Source organism: Penaeus monodon, chromosome 35 (assembly GCF_015228065.2).
Source record: "Penaeus monodon isolate SGIC_2016 chromosome 35, NSTDA_Pmon_1, whole genome shotgun sequence".
Lineage (NCBI taxonomy): Eukaryota > Metazoa > Arthropoda > Malacostraca > Decapoda > Penaeidae > Penaeus > Penaeus monodon.
The window spans coordinates 21,162,968-21,169,160 of NC_051420.1; positions in this window are offsets into that span (position 1 = coordinate 21,162,968).

The following is a 6,193-nucleotide window of genomic DNA, read 5'->3' on the forward strand; positions in this document are numbered from 1 at the left end:
CGAGGCTACAGTAGGCGTAGTCAGCACCCCACCTCAGACCCGCAGCTCTTTCTATACTAGGGTAGCCTTTGGGTTTTGACCCTGGGTAGGGGGGCCAGTAGTCTGGGGGTCCTTTGGGCGCATTTTTTTCTTTCTCTAAATATTTCCCTTAATGTGACTTTCCTGAGCCTAAAGGAGTTCCTCGTGAACTCCCGTATTCGCTTGGGGGGGGCCTCTACTTACGTCCTTCGCCTAGGCAAGTTCGGCGGAAAGGGAAAGGGTTTTCCTACACATAACTCGACCCTCTCTGTGGTACTGGAGAAAAAAACCCAGGCTTCCGCTGGGGGAGTTAGAGGACGAAATACTGATTCACTCTCTTAGCTATTGCTGTTAGGTTGATCCCAAAAAGTTAAGAGTTTTCAAATCCCTTCAGGAAAAACAATTTTGAGCAAAGGGGTCGGCCCTGGTCCGATGCCAGGATGGATGATCCCCGGTACCCCTTCTCCTCCTCAAGGAGGAGGGGCGATCATGACCAATCTATGACGAATTCGACCCTGAACAACGGAACCCCCACTAACGACAAAACGAGAAGACCACTTTTAAAAAATCCCACGGAGAATGCGAGGTTCGCGAATGTAAAATGCGTGAATGAAAATCAATCGCTTCGAACGTGAACCCCTTTATCATCAAAAAGGTCCTTGATGGTCAAGTAGACGGAAATTTTTGATTTTGTCAAAAAATTGCGAGATGGAAGCCTCCTTGTTAAAGTACAATACAACTCCCAGATTAAGGATTTACTTAAGCTGACGCAAATCATGATCTTCGATTAAAGTAATTTTCTATTGGCCCAAAATACCTGTAAGGGAGTAATCTTTTTTCACAGGGTTTTGAGGACGATGGAAGAAAGTGAAATTCTTGAGAGCATGAAGGACCAAGAGTAGGGACGTTCATTGTAGGACCAAGAAGGACGGGAATGTGCGAATGAAAAACTGGACTGTGTTTTTGCCCTTGCTTTGAATAAAATTCCGAGTATGTCAACTCGGTTAGAACGTGTACAAGTAAAAACCTTATGCCCAAAAAAGCCAATGCATTGTAATAGATGCCAAAAAATTCGGACACACCTCATTAAGATGTATTGATAAAAGATCGAGTAAATATGTTTGCCGGAAATGTGCTGAAGCCCATGACACCATCACATGTACTAGCCAGATTTCCAAATGTGCTAACTGTGGAGGTCCCCATCAGATCTGCTGAATGAAAGGTCCTGAAGAAGGAGACTGAGACTTTAGCATATATAAGAAAGCATGAAAGTTAGTTATACTGAAGCAAAGAGGAAAGTGGAAAGTTTGACACACAAACCCGATATTCCCTATGCTGAAGCAGTAACTAACATAAACCCTAGTGAAAGTAATGTCAGTCAACAGTTCCCAGCCAAGGATAAGGAAATTGCTGAACTCAAACAAACGGTTAAAGAATTAAATATTAAAGTTTATCATTTAACCAAATTGGTTGATCAAATGACTGCATCAACCCAGTCTAAACATCATAAGGAGGATGATACTGAATCACAGTCCGGAGCGCACCTTCCCGTCCGGGCTACTCCTGTGAGGACTTGTCTGGCTCGCGATCGGCTTCTCGAGAGAGAAGCAGATCGCAATCTGTCAGTCGTCTCCCTCGCCAGGAGGTGCAGGACATGGAGGCTTCTGTCTCCAAACCATCCCGAGAGAGGCCCCGGGAAGCGAGGGAGAAGAGGCGTCTCCCTCCCAAAAAAAAGAAAAAAAACTGGTGGGGCACTTCCAAAACCCCATAAAACGTAATCTTCGCGTCGACCATTATACAATGGAACTGTCGAAGTCTTATATCTAAAGTAAATGACCTTAAATTTTTACCCTCGTCCTATGCTCCCGATTTTATAGTTCCCCAAAGGGAAACCACTTAACACTCCTCGTCTCTGACGAGGCCGTTTCGCTGAGGAACTACCTTTTATGTCGGAAGGATCGTGAGGGTAAGGGTGGAGGCGGAGTCACCATGTACATCCCACCAAACCCTACCCTTTTACAGAAGTGAATTTTGATTCTACTTGGAGTTTGTCGCATGCAAAGTAAAAATTAATGGCACGTATCTAGCTATATGTCACTTTATTGTCCACTGATGCAGTGATAGCCTATGATGAGCTCTTTGTCTTCATGAAGTCTGCCACAAAATAAAGTAATTTTAGCTGATTTTAATGCTCATCACGTTATGGGGTCCTGCGGGTGGATAGTAGGGGTGAGCAAGTAGTTAAGTTGATTAATGAGTCTAATTTAACCCATTCTGAATGATGGTAGTCCGACGCGGGTGGACGATAATACCGGTAATTTGAGCTTTATTGACTTATCAGGGGTCTCTTCATCAATAGCAGCCAAGTGCCTGGGGACACCATTGACGACTCGTTGGGAAGCGATCATCTTCCTTTTTTGATTAAATATTCATGCGACACCAGTGAGAACGCCTTCAGCGCCTAAATTTAACGTAAAACGAGCAGACTAGGTCGCCTTCACAAGGAGCGTCAAGCTCGAACTTGTTGGAAAACCATTGATGATAAAGTAAACAATATTCAGAATTCGATTATAGAAGCAGCATTGTTATCCATTCCAAAAAACTTCGACAGATAGCGTTTAAACATAGAGTTCCATGGTGGACACAGATTGCCGCAGGGCGCTGTGCCGATGCAATAAGGCCTACAGGCTTTTCAAAAATAACATCACAAATGAGAACTTTTGAAAAATTACAAACTAGCAAGAGCTAGGGCTCGTAGGGTAATAAGACAAGCAAAAAGGGACTCCTGGCGGAGCTTTGTCTCTACAATTAACAGCAATACAAAAATAACAGAGGTTTGGTCCACTACCCAAAAAAAATCAATAAGGAAAATCATCTTTTTAAAAAACAATAACATCATTGAATAGGACAATAATTTCGATTCACCTAGAGACATTGCTAATGCATCGCCAGGCAGTTCTCTCATACAAGCAGCAAGCTAATTACCATCCCACCTTCCTGACCATCAAGGAAGAGGCGAGTGCAACCAATTCACTTTGCACAGGAGATGACTTTGATTACAATAAAGATCTTACAATGGATGAGCTGTCCCAGCCTAGAAGAATGTAGAGAACATCCTCAGGCCCGATGAGATTCGATATGGGATGATGAAGCATCTTAATATGATGACATGATTAAGTTAGAAGTGTACAAGAAATTTGGAGAAGTCACACTTTTCCAAACTCATGGCACTTCGCCACATCATTCCAAAATTTAAAGGAGGGGGTAATCCCAGACTTGCCCTCTCTACCCCCCAATTGCGTTGACAAGTTGCTTATGCAAGGTCATTTGGGAAAGAATTGTTAACAGTAGGCTATTGCATTTTTAGATTCCAGTAATTTTCAGTTTACGAGCAGTGCGGCTTCGCAAGGGACGCCAAACTCTCGATCAGCTAGTAAAACGGACAGTCATATTCAAGAGGCCATTGCCAAAAAAGATTTTTTGATTTCAGTAATTTTAGATATAGAAAAAGCCTACGACATGACATGGCGATATGGCCTACTCAGAAAAATTTATGCTTGGATTACGTGGAAACTTGCCTTGTTTTATTCAAAATTCATTTCTGACAGAACTTTTTCTGTCAAATTATTTTTCCGACAAGTCACTTTTTCGGACATTTTGTCCAGGCAAACGGGGGTCCCACAAGGAAGTGTCTTGTCACCAACATATTTCATGTATGATCAATGACATCTTACCAGCTCCTCCTCGGAACTTAAATACTCACTGTATGTGATGATTGTGCATTTTGGCATTCCCGGGAAAAAGCAGGATTCTCAGCAAATCGCATCCAATTGGCACTGGATATGATCATACTGGGGCCCCAGTGGGGTTTAAGTTTTTCCCTTCGAAAGAGTATTTTTCACGTAGGAGGAAGCCGAACATCAGGCAACTCTAGACAACCACCCAATACCAATTCAAAATTCTGCAAAGTTTCTTGGGCTACTTTCTGATAGTAGATCAATTGAAAGACCACATTGGTCAGTTAAAGAATAAATGTCAAAAAGCACTGAATTTATTAAGTGCATTTCTGGTAACAAATGGGGAGCTGATAGACAGTCTTTGCTAATGGTATATAAAGCCTGATTAGGTCAAATTAGATTATGGGTCAATCGGTATGGTTCGGCATCGAGAACAAGTTTGAAAGGTTTGGATGCTGTGCAGAATGCTGTTTGCGTGTGTGTCTTTGGGGCCCTGAAGTGCACTCGGATCGAGCGTCTTGAGGTGGAGTAAGGAGTACCTCCCCTCCGACTTAAGACGCGGCCAGTTAGCCCTGAGCTTTGCCGAAAAGGTAGCTCGAGACCCGAGCCACCCTAATGGCAATGTGGCATTAGGCCCTTTGCCACGAGACTCACGACCTCGTCGAGAAAGTCGGTATAGATCTCTCTACCATCGATACCTGGTTTAGTCAAACATAGCGCCATGGGAAACCCCCAATTTTTCTATCATGGAAGCCTGGCTTCCATCAGCCAAGGCATGGCGCGGAGGTGGAGGTACGACAGAGGTCAGAGAGATCTTGTTAAACTATCCCTTTTTTTTATATACCGACGGCTCCAAGACAGATGGAGGTGTGGGTGCAGGTGTATGGTCGACTGAATGTGAACTAAAGTTCAGACTGCCGAATCATACATCGATCTTTCTTTCTGAACTTTTTGCCATTGATAAAGCCATTGACTTTGCACTATCGGGCGACCCACGATAGAATAGTTATTTTTTCATGTAAGCTACATGGTGCCAATAAATCAATCAAGCTAATATGGGCACCAGGCCCCTCTGGTATCCATGGCAATGAACAGGTGACAAACTAGCCGGGTCAACTGGTGATCTGGACCTTAGCATCGTCCGTACAGATCTCAGGTTTTTTGTGTCTCTTATAAAAGCAAAAATACATCTCCTGTGGCAAAGTGAGTGGACAGCCTCCAACTCACAAACAAAACAAAACAAAAATAGAAATGTGGAATACATCCCACAGAAAAAACAGAAGGGAGGAGGTGGTGTGACCCGTCTAAAGGGGCAATGCCACCAAAAACACCCACCTCACTCCCTATATTCAAAGAAATTTTCCTCCGCAGTGCCCACAATGCACCACCAACCTAACAGTAAAAACATCCCTTTTAACAAAATGCCCAATATACAGGAACCACAGACAACCTTTAAAAAATATTTCCCAACAAAAAATGAAGATTTTTCACTAATAAAAACTATCATCAGATGATGAAAGAATCATCAGTAAAGTAATCACTTTTTAAGGGAGACAAAACTTTATGACCTTATATAGATTGATAGAATGAATAGGAAACCATGGGCTTAATAACCTTGGCCACATGCCCCGGTTGATAGCCAAGAAAATCCAACAAAGAAAGAAAGAAAGAAAACTGTTATGATTATTAGATTGTTATCAAAATCTTGGTAACATTCAAAACCCAAAGAAATAATGCCCAAAAAACCCTTTTCCCAAAAGTCAAGAAAAAGGGTAAACAGGTGAGATAGGTAGGGACTAATAACTGACCCTTTGGTGATTAAGCACTTGTATGTATAAATACAATAAACAAACACCATGCCCATGCATTTCAGTGGGCATGGCATATATTCTTGCATGCGTGCTGATTGGGCTAAATCAGGTGACCTTGTTGGGTAACAAATGGAATGTTCTCTGGATAAAAAAAATAATAATTGGGTTGGTCCCGTATTGAGGAAAAGCTTGATGAAAAATGTAATGGAGGGAAAAAAGATGGGTGGAATCCATTTGATCTTAAAGACTCCTCTTGGACATGAACAAAATCCCAAAGGGAAATGGAATGCTCAGTAAACACACGCACAAAGATCAAAATGAGAATGTTTTGATTCATCATACTGGAATGGTCTGAAGGTAAATGTTGCAAAATATACTATTGAAGAAATGGAACCGACTAAGAAAGTACATGGCGTATTACACAGAAAAAATACAATAACTGTAATTTGTTTTTGAATATTCAGCAGCTTAATCGTTTGTTTATATTATTATAAACAAACTTTAGCATTTATTGGCAGCGGCACAGGGATAGGTAGGTAGGAAGCGGAAGTGGCAGAGGGAGAGACAACACCAGTGGCAACTTCTTCAACAGCGGCGCGGCCTTGTTGAAGAGAAGAAGACCAGGCG